Raw genomic sequence first — 24,906 nt, forward strand, 5'->3', positions numbered from 1 at the left:
TAATAATATATAATACATAATCTTATTTTTTATTAAAAAAATATAATTTCTATTTAAAAATGTTATCATATTATATATATAAATCATAAACAATGTTTTGGTTTAATTTTTTATTTAATATGTTTATGTCATTTTTTGACAATGTCCTAATAGTGTTGGTCATTTAATAGTGCTGCTGAAATTGCCAAGGTTCTCAATTTTCCCCTACTATTGACAATGTTGCTGTGGAGTTCAACAAAGATACGGTGCTATCGGAGTTGGTGGGACAGAATATGGTTTGGAAACCTCAACCGGTACTCAAAGTGACCGACCTTACTCATTACTATGCCGTGCTTCACAAATTTGCCACCAACAACTGTATTCCCACCACTCATACCTCCACCATTACTTTTGACATGGCTTTCTTTCTGTACAAAGTCGGAATTGATCTCCAAGTTGATCTTGCCACTCTCATTTTTTACCAGATCACTGCCTTAGGAAATGCCAAAAAGCAAGGCCAATATTTGGTGTTTCCTCATTTAATCTACAAGTTACTTGATTCTCAAAAGTCTCTTCGATTGGAATATGAAATCTTGACTCCTCCCACTGCTGGTGCAGACTACAAACTCAAGAAGGAACCATCATCCGTAAAGGCAACTAAAGGGATTGCTCTCAAGGCTGGCGATGCTGATTCTATTGCTACTGAACTCGCTGGTGTCAAGACCACTCTGGAATCTGTTCAATCAGAAGTGTTCAGCCTCAAGAGTTGTCTCTCATCCATGATGTCTCACTTTGCAGCGGATCCTTCCAAATGAGTCCATTGGGTTTTATTTTGTTTTTATTTTTCTGTTTTCAATAAATTGTAAAAGAACGCTGTTTTCGTGTCTTTTCTTTTCTCTTGTTTTTGTTACTCCTTTGGTTTATTGCTAGACAACAAGGGGGAGTAAACAGTTTCATTTTGATCAGTTTATCTTGTTTTATGCTTTTGATCCTTGTTACATTTGAGATGCTTTTCGCAAGGGGAGTCATGCTATAATTTTTTTATCCTTGTTACATTTGAGATGATTTTCGCAAGGGGAGTAATCTATTTCTATTTGCTCTAACCTGTTTTGTCTTTGCGGGATCTTTCAAAATGAACACTTAAAATATTCTTGTCTATCAAGTTGCCAAAGGGGGAGATTGTAAAATCCTTTTTTGGCTAAACTTTAATTTAGACAAAATATTTTAAAATGTTTAAAGAAAATTAGTAGCATATCTCCATATTGATTTTCGGATTAATTAACAATATTTTCAGTTGATTTTGTAATGTGAAAATATCTTTAAGTATGAATATATTTGTTGCCTTATTTATCACAAATAATCATTTTTTGGTAAAAATATATTTTGCAAATATCTTGAGATTATTTTCAGGGATTAAGTGGGACTATGTCTATTCTGGAATTAAGTTGGTGTCCAAAATGAACATGGTCAAAAGAAATGACCATGTTCGTTCTGCCAGATGAGACTGACTTCATTGCTGATTCATCAGTTTCATTTTATGTCGACACAGAATGCATCTGGCTGGTTGATTTCCTAAATCAAAGGAATTCGCAAATTGATTTCAAAGATACCAGAAAATGATGGCCTTGGACGATTTCCCTGCCTATAAATATCTTGCCAAGGCCTTTGGAATTTTCACCTCTTCCATTTTGAATATTTGTAAACATTACGTTATTTTGAAGAGTGTGTTTATTTGTAGAGATTAAGTTTGTTCACCTTAATCTTTGTGAGAGCGCTGAGTGTACTTGTGGATATCCATCTAGTCCATTGTAAACAGATAGTGTCTATTGTGAACGTGCTCATAAGGATCTTCGGGAGAGGATTCTATCTAAGTCTCACTTCGGGAGGAAGTGTGCACTCACTATTCTTTGAAGGGAGTTCAAGAGAATCAGTGTTTCATCAAATCAGATTCATAGAGAAGAGTACAACAAGATTACGAAATAGTTTAAGAGGGAGTCTTACATTATTTAAGTCAATGCTTTTGTACACATTGTTTCTTTACTAATTGATTTATTCTCTGGGCATGGCCCCAAGGAGTAGGTTATCCGAAAGGGTTTCTGAACCTTGTAAAAATTTGGTGTGTTCTTTATTTTTGCACTGTCTATTTATTGTGTTAAGTTTCTGTCATGACAAGTTCGGATTCTGTCCCGACAGAAATGCTATCTGTGTAATTAGGTAATTACCATTCCGCATTTTAATCAATTCATGTTTTAATTAATTTGGTAATTACTAAAAACAGAATTTCAATTGGTATCAGAAAGGGTCACTAAACTCTTAGTGCGATCTTGTATTCTTTCTGTTTGTTTTATGCCTTGTGAAATGTCTTTCTTTGCAAAAGGTGGATCTATAACTCGTCCTGCTTTATTGAATGATTCTAACTATCCTTATTGGAAGGTTAGGATGAGAGCCTTTATTAAATCTCAAGAAGAAAAGGCGTGGAGATCAATCTTAACCGGTTGGACACCTTCATCTGAATCCGATGATGTCACAAAGGTAAAATCTGAAATTAACTGGGCCGATGCTGAAGATAAATTGTCCAGTTATAACAACAAAGCCTTCCATGCTATCTTTAATGGCAGTGGCGAATGTTACATAAAATTAATATCTTCGTGTGAATCTGCCAAAGAAGCTTGGGAAATCCTTCAAATTCAATTTGAAGGAACTGCTGATGTAAAACGTTCTAGGCTTGTTATGTTAACTACTAGATTTGAAAATCTTAGAATAGCAGAGACTGAGTCTCTCACATAATTCTATGAAAGCTGTCTGATATAGCTAATGAATATTTTTCCTTGGGAGAAAAATTGGAAAATAATGTGTTAGTTCGAAAAATTGTTAGAGTGCTTCTTGACAGGTTTCAAACAAAGCTCACAACAATTGAAGAAGCAAAAGATCTCGACACAATGAAAGTAGAGGAATTGATGGGTTCATTGCGAACGTTTGAACTCAATCAACATTTTTGCCAAAAGGAAAATCCAAGTGCTCCCAAAGAAAAATCAATTGCTCTCAAATCATCAAAAATAAAAGATTCAGATGAAAATGATGGTGAAGACAAAATGGCTTTGCTGACCATAAATTTTCAAAAATACATGAAAAAGATTGGTAACAAAAAATCCTCGTTCAAATCTTCCAAAGGTAATCAATTTTCTACACCTTTTGACAATAACAATAAAATAGGCGTACAATGCAAGGAATGTGAAGGCTTTGGTCATATTCAATCTGAATGTGCCAACACACTGAAGAAAAATAAAAAGGTAATGGCAGCTACTTTGAGTGATCAGGACTCGGAAAGTAGTGATGAGGAAGATAACTTGAATCTTGCTTTAACCTCTATTGTTTCTGGATTAACATTGAATTTGCAGGATAATAAAAGGGTTGTTTGTCTGAACAACACAATTCAGGAAGATAATTCTGAATGTGAATCCAGTGAGTCTGATCTAGACGAGGATTCCCTGAAAGAATCATACAAAGATATGTATGATCAATGGTTAAAGGTTTGTTCTGATAATCGCTTAATGGCAAGCAATAATAAATTGTTACAGGAAAAGAATGATGATCTTGTAAACACTGTGAAGAATCTTGAAGAAAAAATTATTGCAAAAGATTGTGAAATTAAGAGATTATCAAATGAAATTAACCACATGGTTAAAGGTGTTAAAATGCTTAATCCAAATTCAAGGATTTTGGATGATGTTATTGGTGCAGGACAAAAAGCTGGTAATTTTTCTGGATTAGGATCTGATGGTTTTAAATCAAAAGGCAAAACCATTTTTGTGAAATCTGGCATACATTCTGTTGCATCTGCTAACGCCTCTGCAGGTACATCTCAAACCGTTGATTCGACAAAAAGCAAATATGTTTCCACATCTGTTAAACAGACCAATTTTCTCAATAGAACCAACCCAGATCGGTTCATTCCAATATGTCATTTTTGTGGAGTGAAAGGGCACATCTGGCCCAGATGTTTTACTATGACGAATTTTTTCAAAAACAATTATTTAAATCATTATAGTAAAACAAAACATGTTGTCGGAAAACCTTCAAAAAGTGTTTGGGTTGAAAACGCAAGAACAAATTGTCTTGCTGCTTTTACTTGTCATAAATCTCGCGCCTCTAATTCTTGGTATTTTGATAGTGGATGTTCTAGACATATGATAGGTGATGCAAATATTCTCACCAATTTCAAATCTATGAAATGTGGTGCAGAAACCTTTGGTGATGGTATGTCAGGTAATATTATTGGAAAAGGCACTCTGAGTCTTGATGGATTACCAAAATTGAGAAATATTTTACTTGTTGAAGGCCTTAAGGCTAATTTAATTAGTATAAGTCAAATTTGTGATCAAGGCTTCACAGTAAATTTTTCTCGTGATGATTGCAATGTTGTTGATCAAAATGGCATGAGTGTATTGAAAGGATATAGAGCCATTGATAATTGCTATACTCTTTCACCAACTCTCACATGTCACTCGACTATCAGTAATACCACTGATTTATGGCATGAGAAACTGGGTCATATAAATTCCAAAAGTTTAAAAAAGATTGCAAGTGCAGGGTTAGTTCGTGGGTTACCCAAATTGGGTAGAGAATTTGCAGGTAAATGTGAATCTTGTCAGTTAGGGAAACAATTAAAAAACTCCCACACAACTGTCATGGGAATCAATACTTCAAAAGTTCTTGAACTTTTGCACATGGATCTCATGGGTCCCATTCAAGTTGAAAGTAATAATGGAAAAAGGTATATCTTTGTGTGTTGATGATTTTTCTCGTTTTACTTGGGTTGACTTCTTAAGGGAAAAATCAGACACGTTTGATGCCTTCAAAAATATGTGCATTAAATTAAGAGTTGAAAAAGATTGCAATATAGGTAAAATTGTGAGAATTAGAAGTGATCATGGTAAAGAATTTGAGAATACTGTTTATGATGATTTCTGTAACTCTCTAGGGATTTCCCATGAGTTCTCAGCTCCCAAGACTCCTAAACAAAATGGGGCTGTTGAGAGAAAAAATAGAACCTTGCAGGAGATGGCCAGAGTAATGCTAAACAATAAGAAACTCTCCAAACGATTGTGGGCAGAAGCAATATTCACTGCTTGCTATACAATCAATCGAGTATTTCTTAGGCCAGGTACTTTCAAAACTCCCTACGAAATTTGGAAAGGTAAAAAGCCCAATGTAAGTTATTTTCATGTTTTTGGATGCATATGCTATATTCTTAGAGATCGTGAGAATATTGATAAATTTGATTCAAAAAGTGATATAGGAGTGTTTCTTGGATATTCTATGAATAGTAGAGCTTATCGTGTTTATAACATGAGAACTCAAACTGTTATGGAATCATCCAATGTTGTTGATGATTTAAAAGATTTTTCTGAATATTCCAATGAAGAATAAATTGATAGGTTTATTGCCGAAACCTCTCAGACAGAATCTCCTACAATGAAAATAGGTGATGTTGTCACCTCTCATACCGAATCTGTTGCCACAGAAGCTGAATCTGTTCCAACATCATTTGATCGATCAGCAAAGGAAGGGAAAGAAATCATCACAGATTCAATACAGAGAGAACTGTCTGCAATAATAAAAAAGAATCATCCTTCAGATCTCATTCTTGGTGATATTGAAGAAAGCATGGTAACAAGAAAAATGTATGTGAATTTGGTTCAATTCGTTTGCTTTACATCAAGCTTTGAACCAAAAAATGTGAAAGAAGCCTTGAATGATGAGTCATGGATAAAAGCAATGCATGAAGAATTGGAACAATTCACAAAAAATGAGGTATGGACTCTTGTTCCAAGACCAAATCATACAAATGGTATTGGTACCAAATGGATCTTCAAAAATAAAACCGATGAATTTGGTACAATAATAAGAAATAAAGCTAGGCTAGTTTCTCAGGGGGATACTCAAATTGAAGGAGTTGATTTTGATGAAACTTTTGCCCCTGTCGCAAGACTTGAGTCAATAAGATTGCTATTGGCTGTTGCATGTGTTGTTGGATTCAAATTATTTCAAATGGATGTTAAATCTGCATTTTTAAATGGAATTTTGAATGAAGAAGCATTTGTTGAACAACCAAAAGGATTTGAAGATCCACATAATCCTAATCATGTTTTTCAACTTAAAAAGGCTCTCTATGGTCTAAAACAGGCTCCTAGAGCTTGGTATGAAAGATTGACTCAACTCCTTGTTTTGAATCGATGAGTTCGTTTTTAGCGTAGTTTTTAACATGTGTTTAGGGTAAGTTTGAGTCATTTTGGTGGAGTGTTATGCGGTATTATGCTTGTTTTGGTATGTTTGCAGGAAATAGGAGAAGGAAACGTGAAGTTTGGGAAATGACTGGAAAATCAGCTTAAATTGGGAAATTTATGCTAAAAGTTGACAAGAAGAAAGTTGAAGATTCATTTGCAGAGATAATTGTTCATTTTGGAGTTCGGGAACAAGTTTTTGGAAAAATTAGAGGGGCTGCGGCGCTTGAATGAAGAGCTGCGACGCAAGGAAAAAACAGAGAGGGCCATTTTCTGGAGTTTTGAAGGGCTGCGGCGCATGTAGGAAGGGTCGCGGCGCTCGCTGAAAGCAGAGAGGAGGCTGCGCAAATCCAAAGAGGCACGCCGCGGCGCTTGAATGCTAGGGTCGCGGCGCGTGTGTCTGTACGTGGCCTGTAGAAGGGAAAAATTGTTATATATTTTAGGGTTTCTATTTAAATACGTTTTTAAGAGTTAATTAGGGACTCATTCATTATTAGAGGTGTGGAGAAGTTATTAGAGACTGAGGAGAACATTGAAGACCTAGAGTTTGATTTCTTAATTTCTTATGTATTCTCTTTTCTGAAGTTTATGTTTATATTTAATTTGATTGATTCCATTATGTCTATTTTGAACTAATCTTGTTATTTGGGTATTAGTGGATTCTTCTTGAAACTTTTGATTTCTTAATGAAATTTTCCTGAATTTCTTCTTTCTGTTGTGGATCATTTATCTTATGCTTAATGCTTGTGAATGTTTGATCATCATTTACATGTTTATATGATTTTAACCTATACTCTGAAAAGAGAAGGATAATTATGCTATAGGTAAATAATCACAATTTTATATTAGACGAAAGTACTTCTATGAATTGTGTAGTTTAGGGATTATGTGTTTAAAGCCTGCAATATATTGATTTACCACAGAGATGTAGGAAATAGTATATTGTAGAGAATTATAGATCCTAACAAGACTATAATATATAATTGTAATCTGCTATCATAATAGAATTAAGAAATATTGAAAATTGGTTAGAAATCATAAGTGGATGGTTGATGAAACTAAAACCCTAACTTTTACATCCATTGAATTAAATCAAATTTCATCTCTGCATTACTTTAAGTGTTTAATAGTTTTCTTCATTTTTAGTAATAATTATTTTATTTATAAATCTGAAATTATTATTTAAATCAATTAGAATTAGAGTTTAATTATTGCTAATTAATAGCAGTCTTCGTGGGATCGACATTTTACTTATCATATATTACTTGATTGGACCGTGTATACTTGCGTGTTAAATTTTGGAGATCAAGTTTTTGGCGCCGTTGCCGGGGACTGTTTTTATTAATATCAATAAGTTAATTTTTGTTCTAATTTGATTTGTTTTTTTTTAAATTTATTCCGATCAAGGTTCTCTTGTGTTTCAGGACTTGTTGGTATATACGAAGCAATAGACAAAAACAGATTATACTAATAGATCGGGAAATTGAAAGAACATGTAGACAGAACCGGAAAATAAAAAGGAAATTGGAATTCACCATGGCTGACAATTTGGGAAATGGTGCTAATAATGGTCAAGGGGCTGCTGAGGTTCCAAGGGAGCAAGGAGCACGAACATTAAGAGATTATGTACTTCCTACTGTTACAGGAGTGCATTCATGCATTAGACCTCCAACCATTGCTACCAACAACTTTGAGATTAAGCCAGCCATCCTTCAGATGGTTCAAACAACTGTTCAGTTTGGAGGTATGCCGACAGAGGACCCTAATTTACACATAGCTAATTTTCTGGAGTTATGTGAAACGTTCAAGATGAATGGGGTGAGTGATGATGCTATAAGACTGGGGCTATTCCCATTTTCACTGAGGGATAGGGCGAAAAGTTGGTTGATATCCTTACAAGCGAATTCTATCACTACATGGGAGGAGTTAGCTCAGAAACTCCTTGCCAAGTTCTTTCCTCCAGCAAAGGATGCAAAGTTAAGGGGTGAGATTAATAATTTTTATCAGTTGGATGGAGAGTCACTGTATGATTCTTGGGAGCGCTTTAAGGAGTTGTTAAGGAAGTGTCCACACCATGGAATAAAAAAGTGGATGTTGGTCCATAATTGTTATAATGGGTTGAATGGGACGACTAGAACAATTATAGATGCCGCAGCGGGAGGTGCCTTTATGAGTAAAAGTGCTAATGAGGCATATGAGCTATTAGAGGAGATGGCTATGAATAATTATCAATGGCCAACTGAAAGGGGACAATCAAAGAAAGTGGCTGGAATGATGGAATTGGATGCTATATCCATGCTTATCGCTCAAGTAGCAACCTTGACGAAGCAATTACAAAAGACTACACTCCCATTTCAAGCTATGCAAGTTCAAAACCTTTATGAAGTGTGTGGTACAACCCATCAGCCAAACCAATGCCCTGCTATAGACATGAATAACATGCCCATGGAAGAAGTCCAAGCAATAGGAAATTACCAAAGACAGCCGAATAATCCCCATTCTATGACCTATACCCCAGCTTGGAAGAACCATCCAAATTTTTCCTGGTCCAACAATCAAAACACTCTCCAACCTTATCCCCCACTTCAGCCACCATATCAACCTACCCAAAATAGGCCACCTTATCCACAGCAATATGCCCTGGCTATTATCAACCACAAAATAGACCACCTCCCCAAATGCCAATGAAACCAGCTGAAACCCAACCTGATGTACTTAACCAATTCATGACTGAAACTAGGACATCCATAAGAAGTTTGGAGACTCAAATAGAGCAATTGGCTACTTTAATGACTAATAGAGCTCAAGGAAATTTGCCTAGCACTACAGAAGTTAATCCTAAAGAACAGTGCCAAGCTATTACTTTGAGGAGTGGAACGAGATATGAAGGGCTAAAGAAGAGTCCGTCAGAAGAAGAAGGTAAGAAGTTGGATGATAAAAAGGTTACTGAAGACCTTAAGGAAGAAGAGGAGACCCCACCTGTAAATATTGAGCATCATGTTAGAGTTCCATATCCACAAAGACTTCGCAAGCATAATTTGGATAAGCAGTTTGCAAAGTTTTTAGAGGTGTTCAAGAAGCTACATATAAATATACCATTCGCAGAAGCATTAGAACAGATGCCTAGCTATGTAAAGTTTATGAAGGAGATTCTCTCCAATAAGAGAAAGATGGGTAATTACGAAACAGTGGCATTAACAGAAGAATGTAGTGCGATTTTGCAAAGAAAGCTTCCTCAAAAGTTACGAGATCCTGGGAGTTTTACCATTCCATGCATTATTGGGGAGTTTGAATGTAAGCATGCACTTTGTGATTTAGGGGCGAGTATTAATTTAATGCCTTTGTCGGTATTCCGTAGGCTTGGTTTGGGGGAAGCTAGGCCAACCACAGTAACATTACAGCTGGGTGATAGATCTGTGAAGCATCCACATGGTATTATAGAAGATGTATTGGTAAAGGTGGATAAGTTCATATTTCCAGCTGATTTTATAGTTCTTGATATGGAGGAGGATGAGAATGTTCCTATTATTTTGGGGAGACCATTTTTAGCAACTGGGCAAGCATTGATAGATGTGAAAAAGGGAGAGTTGAAGCTGAGAGTTCAAGGGGAGGAAGTAGTATTTAATGTGCTTAAGGCTATAACTTATCCTAAAGCTAGTGATAGTTGTTTCTCAGTTGATGTGGTCGAAGAAGTAGTAGAAAGAAAAAAATTAAGTGAGGATCCTCTTGAGTTGAGTCTTACAATTGATGATGTAGATGGTGAGGAAAATGAAGCAGTGATGAGTTATTTAAAGTGGATAAAATCAGCTGAGCCGTGGAAGCATAAGAAATTTGAAGAATTGGGTGCAGGACCAGACAGACCATTACCATCGATTCAGAAGCCACCTGTTTTAGAATTGAAAGTTTTACCGGACCATCTCCGTTATGCTTACCTTGGGGAAAAAGAGACTCTTCCAGTTATAGTTTCATCATTTCTTTCGGAAGTAGAGGAGGAGAAGTTGTTGAGGGTGTTACGAGCTCATAAAACTGCTATAGGGTGGACTTTGGCTGATATAAGAGGAATTAGCCCATCGACAGTTATGCATAGAATTCTTATGGAAGATGAGGCGAAACCGACTATTGACGCTCAAAGAAGACTTAATCCAACAATGAAGGAAGTGGTGAGGAAAGAGATTTTGAAGTGGTTGGATGCTGGAGTGATTTACCCTATTTCTGACAGTGCTTGGGTAAGTCCAGTGCAAGTAGTACCGAAAAAGGGGGGTATGACGGTGTTGAAGAATGAAAGCAATGAACTGATTCCAACTAGGACTGTGACGGGTTGGAGAATATGTATTGATTATCGGAAGTTGAATAAGGCAATGAGGAAAGATCATTTTCCTTTGCCTTTTATTGATCAAATGTTGGATAGGTTGGCGGGGCATAACTACTATTGTTTTCTAGACAGATACTCAGGCTATCACCAGATCGTAATTGCACCGAAGGATCAAGAAAAAACAACGTTTACATGTCCTTATGGGACTTTTGCTTTTCGAAGGATGCCATTCAAGTTATGTAATGCACCAGCCACATTTCAACGGTGTATGATGGAAATATTCTCTGACATGGTTAAAAAGGGGATTGAAATTTTTATGGATGATTTTTCGGTATATGGGTCCTCTTTTGACACGTGTTTGACTAATTTGGAGATGGTGTTGAGAAGGTGTGAGGAGTCGCATTTGGTGCTTAATTGGGAAAAGTGCCACTTTATGGTTAATGGAGGAATTGTATTGGGGCACAAAATTTCTAAGAAAGGAATTGAAGTGGATCGGGCCAAGATTTCTACTATAGAGAATTTGCCACCTCCAATTTCAGTTAAGGGAGTGGGGAGTTTCTTGGGCCATGCGGGGTTTTATCGGAGATTTATCAAAGACTTCTCTAAGATCTCAAAGCCGCTATCTACCTTGTTAATGAATGGAGTTCCTTTTGATTTTAATGACGAGTGTTTGATTGCTTTCAAGACTCTCAAGGAGAAGCTCATTTCAGCGCCAATAGTGTGTACACCTAATTGGGACCTTCCGTTTGAGCTTATGTGCGACGCTAGTGATTATGCGGTTGGAGCGGTTCTTGGGCAGCGAGTGGACAAGGTATTTCGAACTATATACTATGCTAGTCGAACTTTAAATGATGCTCAACTAAATTATGCAACAACAGAAAAAGAACTTCTAGCCATAGTTTATGCTTTCGATAAGTTCCGTCCATATTTGGTTGGAAATAAGGTGGTTGTCTATACGGATCATTTGGTAATAAAGTATCTTATGACTAAGAAAGACTCCAAGCCTCGTCTTATTCGGTGGATTTTGTTATTACAAGAATTTGATGTGGAAATTAAGGATAAGAAAGGTATTGAGAATTTGGTGGCTGATCATTTGTCTCGTTTAGAGGTTGAGGAAAATTCTCTTGATAAAGAAGTTCAGATTAATGATGCTTTTCCTGATGAGCAGTTGTTCGAAGTGAATGTTTGCAAGGAGGTTCCATGGTTGGCGGATTATGTTAATTATTTGGCTGCTAAGGTTATACCCCCTGAGATGACAAGGCAACAATTAAAGAAATTTTATTCGGAGGTAACGCATTATTATTGGGAGGAGCCTATTCTGTATAAGCACTGCCCTGATCAAGTTATTTGAAGATGTGTGCCCGAAGAGGAGATGTTGTCAATCTTAACTCACTGTCATAGTTTGCATTGTGGCGGTCATTTTGGCGGAACAAGAACAGCAGCAAAGGTTTTGCAAAGTGGGTTTTACTGGCCTACATTATTTAAGGATGCTAATGATTTTGTCAAAAGTTGTGACCGTTGTCAACGGACTGGGAACATATCAAGAAGAGATCAAATGCCAATGACTGGTATTTTGGAAGTTGAGCTATTTGACGTATGGGGGATAGACTTTATGGGACCTTTCCCATCATCGTATAATAACAAATATATTTTGCTTGCGGTGGATTATGTTTCTAAATGGGTAGAAGCCGCAGCAACTCCTACTTGTGATGGGAAGGAAGTTATTAAATTCCTTCATAAAAATATCTTTACTCGATTTGGTACTCCAAGAGCTATTATTAGTGATCGGGGAAGTCATTTTTGCAATAAGTGGTTCACTGCTCTTTGTGCTCGCTATGGTGTTCATCATCGAAAGGCGCTATTCTATCACCCAATTGCAAATGACCAAGCTGAAGTATCGAATAGGGAAATAAAAGGTATCTTGGAAAAGACAGTAAATACTTCGAGGAAGGATTGGTCGAAGAAGCTCGATGATTCACTTTGGGCTTATCGCGCGGCATTTAAAACTCCGATTGGTATGTCACCATATCGATTGGTGTTTGGTAAGGCTTGTCATCTACCGGTGGAACTGGAGCATAGAGCTTATTGGGCTGTGAAAAACTTAAATGTTGATCTCTTCATGGCGGGGCAGAATAGGCTTATGGAATTAAATGAGCTTGAGGAATTCCGAAATGAAGCTTATGAGAATGCGAAGATATATAAGGAGAAGTCGAAGGCTTTTCATGATAAGAGAATATTAAGGAAGGATTTTCAACCAGGGGATAAATTTTTTCTCTTTAATTTCAGGCTTAAACTTTTTCCTGGTAAATTGAAGTCGCGATGGTCAGGACCGTACATGGTAGTTGTCTCACTTCCTTATGGAGCAGTGCAAGTTCATAGTGAGAAGACGGGAGATTTTAAGGTGAACGGTCAGAGATTGAAGCATTACTTGGAGGGTCTGGTGGAGACATGCAGGTCCGTGGTCAAGTTGGAACTGATTTGATCTGAAGATAAAGCAGCGTCCGGCTAAATGACGTTAACGACAGCGCTCTTAGGAGGCATTCCTATGTTTATTTTTAATTTTCATTTCAGTTAATTTGTAAAAAGTATGAACAATTTTTAGTTTTATGTTTTTAGTTGTGGTTGGACATATTATTTTTTTTAGTTTTTAATTTTTTTAGTATTTTTGAATGTAATAGAACCGTGGAAATCGTGAAAACTATATATAAAAAAAAGGATGAAAATTTTGAAGTCTGAAGATAGGGCTGCGACGCATGGAACAAGAGACGCGGCCCTTGAAGAAAAACAGAGAAGGTGGCTCGGGATGCAGCAAGCGTCGCGGCACCTAAAACTTGCCCAGAAAAAATTTTGGGACGCGCCGCAGCGCTTGAAGAGGCGCGCCGCGGCGCGTATGGGATCCGAGACATAAAGGGGGTTTCCCTCTTCCATTTCATCCATTCTCTCCATTTTGAAAAAAATCCACAACAAATTTCTCTCCACTTTCTCTCTAATTTCCTCTCTTTTACCCAGAAATTTCTTCTCAATCTCCCTCTTACATCTTGAATCCACATATAAATTCCCCCAAATATTTCTTTCTCCTTCCCATTTCCTATTCTGATTTTGAAATCCCTAATTCCCAAAAAATTCTACAAACCCTTATTTTCCAAATTCTATCAATTGGAGTGGTGCTTTTAGGATTACTTGGTGCAATTGAAGGGTTCAAGAGAAATTTATCATTGTCAAGTAAGTGTTTCTCGAATTCTTCAAAAAAAATTGGTGATTTCTTTATATAGAAGGCATTGTGAAGGAATGTTTGATTGAAGATTATATTGGGGATACTGAAGTATTGTAGTGAATTGGTTTTCATTATTTAAAAAGACATTTGGAATTTGGGGAATATTGAAAAAACAGGGGAGGTGCTGTCCAATTTATCGTAGAATATTATGGGGCCTAAAAGAAATCCTTCTAGGGAATCATCTTCTAGGAACACCAATAGGCCATCTTCTTCTAGGCCATCTACTTCTAAGGAACCTGAACCAGCCCCAGAATATGATGTTACGAAATTCGTAAGTAAGGCAGCTTTTGAGCGATACACAAGGATACGTAAGAGGAAGGTCATAAGTGAGCGGGGTTTTGAGTATACTGAATCACCATGTGAAATCTCGACTTATGAAGATATTAGGGGAGAAATTCAAAGAAGGGGTTAGGCCATGTTTGCTGCAGAGGATGTCAGTCATGCAAATTTTTCAGTGGTGTTAGAATTTTATGCAAATTATGTGGAGATGAGAAATACATAAGTATTTGTTAGAGGTGTCCAAGTTCTGGTTGGTATAGACACTATTCCTGCACTGTACGATATGCCAACGTATGAACGAGAGGAGGATGAATATCATCAATGGGCTCATGGGGATGATATTAATTAGGTAGAGGTGGCTGAAACTTTAAGTATACCAGGAGCCCGGTTTACCGTTGTTGGTGGTGTTCTGAAATATCGTTGGCGCTATCAATTGAATCATGTGGCACGGGCTTGGGTGCACTTTGTGGGTGCAAGGCTAATGCCGACTACTCATATGTCGGATATCAACAAGGAGAGGTTGTTGTTGGTATATGCCATTATGACTGGAATGACAATTGATGTAGGCCGAGTCATTAGGAAGAGTATGAAAGATATTAGTATGTTAACCACTACGGGAGGATTAGGTCATGGCTCATTAATCACAAATTTATGCCGAACATATGGAGTTGTTATGTTGGAAGTGATGTCGTTTGGAAGCCTATGTCGGCGATTTCTAAAAATAGGGTGCTTGGTTATGAACAACATTCCTTAGAAGCACCACCACCTTGACAGCGTGCCACTGATAAAAGACAACGATTAGATGATGTTGAAGAGGAGGATAATGAAGAAGATATGGAGGGTACTATTCCGGAGGAGCCTGCGCATGAGGTACCAATTGTACAGCCGCCCGTTCAACCTACCGCTGGTACTTTTGATCCATATATGCAGATGATGCAGAATCAATTCCAATATTTGGTTCAACAGAAAAATTATCAGATTGCGCAACATCAGCATATGCAGCAGTACTTGGCGCAGCAAAGTGAGTATCAAATCGCTCACGTGGACTAGCTAAATGCGTTGGTAAATCGGTGGTCTCTTCGGAATGATGAAGATGTAGCTCCATTTCCACTACCGTCTCAATTTGTTCCGTATCAACCGCCGCCGCCGCCTCCACCATTTTAAATGTCTATGGTAAGTCTCTTTTTCTTTACTTTTGTTTTATTTTATTTTATTTTTTTAAAAGGAAAAAGAAAAAAAAAACAAATCAATCAAACATTGGGGACAATGTTTAGGTTAAGTTTGGGGGAAGAGATTTATTGTTGTGTGTCGTGTCTGTGTTGTTTTGTTTTGGTTTTAGTTGTGTTAGTTGTGTTTCGTTTAGGGTGTCAGTTGAATCAAGTTACCAATGATTAGCCAATGATAATATGATTGAATGATAAACTGTGTAAATTGAATGGGAATAAAACTAAAAAAAAAACTCCGTGTGCTTGGTTGAATATTTTGTTCTATTTTTCTTAGACACTTAAATAATTGAGAGCTTAATCATGATTTTGATAAATTATGTGAATGAATAAAATTTATGCTTGCTAAGTTTGAAATAGGAAGGGAAGATTGGAATTGGTTTATCCTAGAACTTGTTTGCTTGCTTTTTGAGGCGAAATCTTAGATCATGCATGCTTAGAAAAAATGATTTGGGCAAGTTTTTTTGGATCGTTTGACCTTTCAAGCCAACCTTGATGTGTTTAATCCTTAGTTACCCATTGTTGAGCCTAAATTGATCCTTTTATTGATTGACATTTGCTTTGAGCTAATAACTTGAAAACCTAACTATTATTTTGTCTTTCCTTTGCGTGTACCATGAACATATGAATGATAATTGGGATTGATTTGTAATAGGGGGGTTATGTATGACAAGTTGTGTCAACGATGAAGAAAATACATTTTGAGAGAAAGAAGAGAAAAGTAGAAAAAGAAAACAAGAAAAGAAAAAAAATTCAATGATGAGATAACATTACACTCCAAATTGTATTATCAAAGAATAAGTTTGGGGGAGTGTAATGTTATATATGAAAAGAAAAAAAAAAATTCTATGCAATTTCTCTCGAAATGATAAGATATTGGGAACGTTGGGATTGGGCTTGTGATTTGTATTAAATGTAGAATTGGTTGGTTAGTGTTCATGGTACATGTTGAGCTTAAATGACTTTCTCATCCACCTCTGCCTAAGCCATTCAATTATAAGCTTGAAAAGACCTATTGATTTCTGAGCATGTTTTGTCTACATTAGTGGAGATTAGCAAGTGTAGCAAGCTTATGGGATATTATTTGGTTGTTGGATTGAAATGGAAACTTAGTGAGCATAAAGGAATTCAATTACATATTATTTGTTAATCATGATTTTGAGAGCTGTTATTTTTGTTGTTTGATTGAATGGAATAAATGTTTCAACTGAAATTCTGGATTAAAAGTTAAGTTCCTTGAAGATTATATAAGTGAGTTATTTGTCATAGCTTAAGGCTTAGTATTGTTGTTGGCTTGATTCATATGTGTGTGTTTTTGTCATTAGTTGAGTTGTTTGTTTTGGTTTACTCGAGGACGAGTAAAAGTCAAGTTTGGGGGAATTTGATGAGTTCGTTTTTAGCGTAGTTTTTAACATGTGTTTAGGGTAAGTTTGAGTCATTTTGGTGGAGTGTTATGCGGTATTATGCTTGTTTTGGTATGTTTGCAGGAAATAGGAGAAGGAAACGTGAAGTTTGGGAAATGACTGGAAAATCAGCTTAAATGGGAAATTTATGCTAAAAGTTGATAAGAAGAAAGTTGAAGATTCATTTGCGGAGATAATTGTTCGTTTTGGAGTTCGGGAACAAGTTTTTGGAAAAATTAGAGGGGTTGCGGTGCTTGAATGAAGAGCTGCGGCGCAAGGAAAAAGCAGAGAGGGCCATTTTCTGGAGTTTTGAAGGGCTGCGGCGCTCGCTGAAAGCAGAGAGGAGACTGCGCAAATCCAAAGAGGCGCGCCGCGACGCTTGAATGCTAGGGCCGCGGCGCGTGTGTCTGTACGTGGCCTGCAGAAGGGAAAAATTGTTAGATATTTTAGGGTTTCTGTTTAAATACGTTTTTAAGAGTTAATTAGGGATTCATTCATTATTAGAGGTGTGGAGAAGTTATTAGAGACTGAGGAGAACATTGAAGACCTAGAGTTTGATTTCTTAATTTCTTCTGTATTCTCTTTTCTGAAGTTTATGTTTATATTTAATTTGATTGATTCCATTATGTCTATTTTGAACTAATCTTGTTATTAGGGTATTAGTTAATTCTTCTTGAAACTTTTGATTTCTTAATGAAATTTTCCTGAATTTCTTCTTTCTGCTGTGGATCATTTATCTTATGCTTAATGCTTGTGAATGTTTGATCATCATTTACATGTTTATATGATATTAACCTATACTCTGAAAAGAGAAGGATAATTATGCTATAGGTAAATAATCACAATTTTATATTAGACGAAAGTACTTCTATGAATTGTGTAGTTTAGGGATTATGTGTTTAAAGCCTGCAATATATTGGTTTACCACAGAGATATAGGAAATAGTATATTGTAGAGAATTAGATCCTAACAAGACTATAATATATAATTGTAATCTGCTATCACAATAGAATTAAGAAATATTGAAAATTGGTTAGAAATCATAAGTGGATGGTTGATGAAACTAAAACCCTAACTTTTACATCCATTGAATTAAATCAAATTTTACTATGCATTACTTTAAGTGTTTAATAGTTTTCTTCATTTTTAGTAATAATTATTTTATTTATAAATATGAAATTACTATTTAAATCAATTAGAATTAGAGGTTAATTATTGGTAATTAATAGCAATCTTCGTGGGATCGACACTTTACTTATCATATATTACTTGATTGGACCGCGTATACTTGCGTGTTAAATACTGGAGATCATGAATGGGTATAAAAGAGGAGGAGTAGATAAAACTCTTTTCATCAAAAATGTTGATTCTGATATTTTTATTGCTCAAATCTATGTTGATGATATTGTTTTTTGCTCTACTTCTAACTTTTTAGTGCAGGAATTTGTCAAACAAATGACAGATGAGTTTGAAATGAGCATGGTAGGTGAGTTAACCTATTTCCTAGGTCTGCAAGTCAAACAGTCAGAAGATGGAACCTTCATTTCTCAATGTAAGTATGCAAAAAATCTGGTCAAGAAATTTGGGATGGAGTCTGCTAAACACACCAAAACACCAATGGGAACCACAGTCAAACTAACCAAGGATGAAAATGGTGTTAAAGTAGATCCAACTTTGTACAGAAGCATGATTGGAAGTCTTCTGTATCTCACAGCTAGTCGGTCTGATATAAGCTACAGTATGGGGGTATGTGCTCGATATCAAGGGGATCCTATGGAATCACATGTGACAGCTGTAAAGCGAATCATTCGTTATGTAAATGGTACTCAGGATTATGGAATTTGGTACTCAAAGAAAACAAACTCTAACCTTGTTTGTTTTAGTGATGCTGATTGGGCAGGCAATGCAGATGACCGAAAAAGTACAAGTGGTGGATGTTTTTATCTGAGAAACAATCTGGTTTCTTGGCATAGCAAGAAACAAAATTCAATCTCCCTGTCAACTGCTGAGGCCGAGTACATAGCTGCAGGAAGCTATTGTACGCAATTATTATGGATGAAACAAATGATGACAGATTATGGGTTTGATCTTAAAACCTTGACTATTTTCTGTGATAACACTAGTGCTATTAATATCTCAAAAAATCCTGTTCAACACTCTCGCACTAAACACATTGACATTCGTCATCATTTTATTAGGGAACTCGTTGAAAATAAAACTTTGATCTTAGAATATATTGAGACTGACAAACAGACTGCAGATATTTTTACAAAAGCCCTTGATACAGTCAGGTTTGATTCCCTTAGGAAATCCTTGGGGGTTTGTCCCAATTAATTTGTTTTGTGTTGTACCTTATCCCTGTGCTTGAAAAAGTTGTGTGATGTCTTCTTGTCCTTGCTCACCGAAAAAGTCTCAATCATTATGTCAAAATATATTTTTACTTCAGGTTAGAAATTATAGTTAATATATTTCATGCCTTTTTTTAAAAAAATAAAACTCAAAACAAATAGTCCCTCCAATTAATATTTCTTCAAATCAATCTGTGTTTTTGTGTGTGAGCATTTGATCATTGAAAAGTATTTCAAGCTCCATCTTAGAATAGAGCTACCTACACTGTTGTGTAAATTGCTTAACCTTGAGTAAGTTGGAACTATGTAACTAACAATTATGTCGAAGATACTCTACCACTGTTAAATACAGCCTTCAATGTAGTGTGAAAGCGTCTAATTTGGGTACTCATTGAGAAAAAGGCTAAAAATTGCCACATAGGGCAATGTCCCTGAAAAAGGCTAAAATTGCCATACAGGGCAATGATCTTTGCTTTCACAATCACACACAAATGCTTAAGATATACTGTTGGACAAAATTTGTAAGTCTCATACACACTGATTGATTTGAGTGAAATATTTTTTGTGACAGTAGTAAATGTTTTGTGATATTTTATTTTGAAAAATAAAAGCATGATTTATATTAAATATATTTTCTAAACCTTATAGTAAACATGTGTTTTGATATAATGATTGTTTCTTTCTCCACATGCAAGGGCACGAAGACTTTGAGCACTAATCAAAAATGGGATATTTTTTCTTTGGTACATTCGGTTATATTACTTAATATATAATAATAATAATAATAATAATATATATTTCTTTTTTAGGGAAATCGAATCTAAGTGTGTCAAAAATGGTATGTTGTATCATGTTTGTTTTTGTCTTTATCTCATATTTAATTAAGATCAAAAGTTTCCTTTTTTGGCTTGTTTCCCAATTTTGTGTCGTGCACTATTATTGGCAGCTATTGTTGGGATATTAGTATGTACTTTCCAAAAGTGTTTATTCCATTTAATTTTCAAATAAAGGAATAAAAGATCAAATCCCTATCTTTCCCTTTCTTTATATTCGGATATCCTTGGGCCCAATATCTCAATCGTCTCCATTCTTCATTTTTTTCTGGTTCCTTATTTTTCCCTTGGCCGTTTTCTCTCATTCTCGTGCAACCATGGTGAGAACCAGAGGAAGTGGCTCTCGGTCTGTCAAGGCAGTGGCTGGTTCGTTGACTGCATCTCCATCCCTCACCAAGAAAAAGGCTCGGAAGAGTACCTTGTCTCAACCCAGCCTCATTGACGGTTCCATCACCACGAGCAAAGTCGTGGTCATTCCGGACCTTGAAGCCCCCAAAGTTCCATCTAGACCTCCTTTATCGGCGGCTCCGCTCGCCTCTGTCCCTGGTTCTTCCAAAAGGGGTCGAGCTTCTCCATCAGATGATGTCTCTGATCATGACCGTGATACTGCCAAACCCCATTCTGATTCCTCAGAGTCCCCTGATGTGCTTGCACCCAAGAAGAAAAGCAAAGGATGGTTCCAGGTCTCATCTTCTCGAAAATCTCCTCGGTCCAAAGGGTCTAACCCTTCTGATTCCACGCCAAAGGCCTCGTCTCTCGTGGACTCCACTCCACGTTCCAAGTTTTGGTCGAAGGTAAAGAAAATTCCTCCTCCTTGTTCCTCTTCTGAATCTGACCATTCTTCAAATTGTGTTCCCTCTGATGAAGATCCCCTTGAAGAAGATCCCTCTCTTGATGAAAATGTTGACTCAGAAGAAGAATCTGACCCATCATAGGACCCTCCTGTTTCTCCAAAGGGCAAGAAATCTGTGAAAATTCCAGAGATTCGCACCACGCCTCCTATGGGTCCCAAAGTCTCTCCATGTTCTTCCTTTAAGACTCACTCTTTGAATTTCTGTTTCAATGACAATGAGAAAAATATGAAGCATTATGTGCATCGTGATTTTATCTGTGAGAAAAAAATTTCTTTTTCTGCCCATAGAGTGTTTGGGGTGATTAAAAATATTGAGGATCGGGGGTGGTTAGGTTCTTTAACCGGGTTGGATGGTTTTGTTCCTCGAGTTGTTCAAGAATTCTTTGCTAATCTCAATGATGATCTGTTTGATAGCAAGTATTTTATGTTTGGTCAAGTTTATGTTCAGGGGCATTGGTATTTGTTTAGTGCTGCTGAAATTGCCAAGGTTCTCAATTTTCCCCTACTGTTGACAATGTTGCTGTGGAGTTCAACAAAGATACGGTGCTATCGGAGTTGGTGGGACAGAATATGGTTTGGGAACCTCACTCGGTACTCAAAGTGACCGACCTTACTCATTACTATGATGTGCTTCACAAATTTGCCACCAACAACTGGATTCCCACCACTCATACCTCCACCATTACTTTTGACACGGCTTTCTTTCTGTACAAAGTCGAAACTGGTCTCCAAGTTGATCTTGCCACTCTCATTTTTTACCAGATCACTGCCTTAGGAAATGCCAAAAAGAAAGGCCAATATTTGGTGTTTCCTCATTTAATCTACAAGTTACTTGATTCTCAAAAGTCTCTTCGATTGGAATATGAAATCTTGACTCCTCCCACTGCCGGTGCAGACTACAAACTCAAGAAGGAACCATCATCCGTAAAGGCAACTAAAGGGATTGCTCTCAAGGCTGGCGATGCTGATTCTGTTCCTACTGAACTCGCTGGTGTCAAGACCACTCTAGAATCTGTTCAATCAGAAGTGTTCAGCCTCAAGAGTTGTCTCTCGTCCATGATGTCTCACTTTGCAGCGGGTCCTTCCAAATGAGTCCATTGGGTTTTATTTTGTTTTGCTTTTTCTGTTTTCAATAAATTGTAAAAGAACGTTGTTTTAGTGTCTTTTCTTTTCTCTTGTTTTTGTTACTCCTTTGGCTTATTGCTAGACAACAAGGGGGAGTAAACGGTTTCATTTTGATCAATTTATCTTGTTTTATGCTTTTGATCCTTGTTACATTTGAGATGATTTTCGCAGGGGGAGTAATCTCTTGCTATTTGCTCTAACCTGTTTTGTCTTTGTAGGATATTTCAAAATGAACACTGAAAATACTCTTGTCTATCAAGTTGCCAAAGGGGGAGATTGTAAAATCCTTTTTTTGCTAAACTTTAATTTAGACAAAATATTTTAAAATGTTTAAAGAAAATTAGTAGCATATCTCTATATTGATTTTCGGATTAATTAACAATATTTTCAGCTGATTTTGTAATGTGAAAATATCTTTAAGTATGAATATATTGGTTGCCTTATTTATCACAAATAATCATTTTTTGGTAAAAATATATTGTGCAAATATCTTGAGATTATTTTCAGGGATTATGTGGGATTATGTTTATTCTGGAATTAAGTTGGTGTCCAAAATGAATATGGTCAAAAGAAATAACCATGTGCATTCTGCCAGATGAGACTGACTTCGTTGCTGACTCATTAGTTTCATTTTCTATCGACACAGAATACATCTGGCTGGCTGATTTCCTAAATCAAAGGAATTCGCAAATTGATTTCAAAGATACTAGAAAATGATGGCCTTGGACGATTTCCCTGCCTATAAATATCTTGCCAAGGCCTTTGGAATTTTCACCTCTTCCATTTTGAATATTTGTAAACATTACGTTATTTTGAAGAGTATGTTTATTTGTAGAGATTAAGTTTGTTCACCTTAATCTTTGTGAGAGTGCTAAGTGTACTTGTGGATATCTATCTAGTCCATTGTAAACAGATAGTGTCTATTGTGGACGTGTTCATAAGGATCTTCGGGAGAGGATTCTATCTAAGTCTCATTTCGGGAGGAAGTGTGCACTCGCTATTCTTTGAAAGGAGTTCAAGAGAATCAGTGTTTCATCAAATCAGATTCGTAGAGAAGAGTACAACAAGATTGCGGCAATAGTTTAAGAGGGAGTCTTACATTGTTTAAGTCAATGCTTTTGTACACATTGTTTCTTTACTAATTGATTTATTATCTGGGCGTGGCCCCAAGAGGTTATCCGAAAGGGTTTTTGAACCTTGTAAAAATTCAGCGTGTTCTTTATTTTTGCACTGTCTATTTATTGTGTTCAGTTTTTGTCGTGATAAGTTCGGATTCTATCCCGACAGAACTGCTATCTGTGTAATCAGTTAATTACCATTTCGCATTTTAATTAATTCATAGTTTAATTAATTTGGTAATTACTAAAAACGAAATTTCATATTTTTTTTAAATGTTAAAGGGTTCGGAGGAGGCTGTCCATTGCTGATAACATCAACCAAACTCTATGGGATGGGAGTTTGACACTTTTTCACACCATTGTTGCTTATTAGGCGCTCATATTCAACTCTCTAAATTAAATATGTATTATTGCAAACTTAGCTTGTATCTTCATGAAAGTCTATGTGTAATGTATGTATGTGCACATATTTATAATAAAAGTTCAATTTTTATTCATCAATGCCATACTGTTAATCTATTTTCAATATTAAATTAATAAACATAATTATAAATTATTTGAATATCTTTATAAATATTTAGTTAAATTTGTGCTAAAATATTTGAAATCAATTATGTAATAAAATTGAATCACATGCCTAATATTCTTTTAATGGAAACAAATTACATATTATAAAAATCTTTTTCAATGACATTTTATTAAAATAAATGTTACTATTATAACTTACTAGCATTTTCGACATAATTGAAATGTCACTAAAATTATTCTTTGAATATAAAAATAATAAATAACAAATAATTTAGTGACACTTGAAATTTTAGTGACAAAATAGCTTACATTTTCCACAGATGCCACTAAATATTAATAATAATGACATTTAAAAATGTCACTAATTCATATTTTTGGTGTAGTGAGGATTACAATATTCTTTTATTGGCAAATCAATAATATTAATATAGCACCCTATTTGCTTGTCTTTGTAACTTGGCTAGTGATTAGTCTCCCAGCCTTGGTTGTGGTCTTCGTTTACGGGTTGGCTACCCTGCTCAATAGTTTTGAAATATGCCTTGATAATGATAAGTTCGGGTCATCTTGTTGGCGAATATTTTCCGTAATTTCTGAGGTTGGCAATTAACTTTTTGTTGAAGAAAATATTATTAGGGTTCGATGTAATTGAATTTATATGGCAGGTTTATAGACTATATCAGTTGACAAGAGATACCTATGAAATTCATAGAGAAGTTGATGTTTTCCTTTAAAGATATTCCTTTAAAGATAATATGTCCACGTGTCTTCATTCATTATTCAAGTTTACTTATGTTTTTGCTTCAATTTTTCTTTCTCCATAAAGACTAACAATTCTTTATACCACATTTGGGATTATGATTCTCGTTTGGCGAATATTTTCTTGTTACTTTTTTTGATGGGGAAGGGACGGGGACGAGTTTTTGTTGGGAATTAGACAGTGACAAAATTGGAACCGGGACAAGGAAATTATGTTCCCATTTTCTCAGGCCCCGACGTACACCACTAGTTACTAGGGGTGAGCATCGGTTAGTTTGGGCGGTTTTTTCATAACATAAAATCCATAATTCGGTTTTCGATCCGGATTGGTGCAATCCAAAAACCAACCGACCAAACCAGTTAAAAGAAAAAACCGACCGTTTTGGACCGCGGTTTGGTCGGTTAAACCGACCAAACCGAATTTCTTATTTTTTTTAATTTAAATTTTTTTTTTTTTAAAGTTTTAGTTAAAAAACTAAAATTTTTGGATTCTTAGAATCCATTTTTGTACATTTTTAAAACATAAATAAATATAACATAATTTCATATTTTTTTGTATTTTTATTTAATAATTTTAATAATTATATAATA

At 35.9% G+C, this 24,906-nt stretch overlaps 1 non-coding gene across 1 annotated transcript; it reads right to left on the reverse strand.

The window, feature by feature from the left end:
* Positions 1-8,237: 8,237 nt before the first annotated feature.
* On the reverse strand, positions 8,238-8,344 carry LOC133799061 (small nucleolar RNA R71). Its single transcript, XR_009876268.1, has one exon. It is a non-coding gene; the product is annotated as a small nucleolar RNA R71 (small nucleolar RNA).
* Positions 8,345-24,906: the final 16,562 nt, after the last annotated feature.

Source organism: Humulus lupulus, chromosome 8 (assembly GCF_963169125.1).
Source record: "Humulus lupulus chromosome 8, drHumLupu1.1, whole genome shotgun sequence".
NCBI lineage: Eukaryota > Viridiplantae > Streptophyta > Magnoliopsida > Rosales > Cannabaceae > Humulus > Humulus lupulus.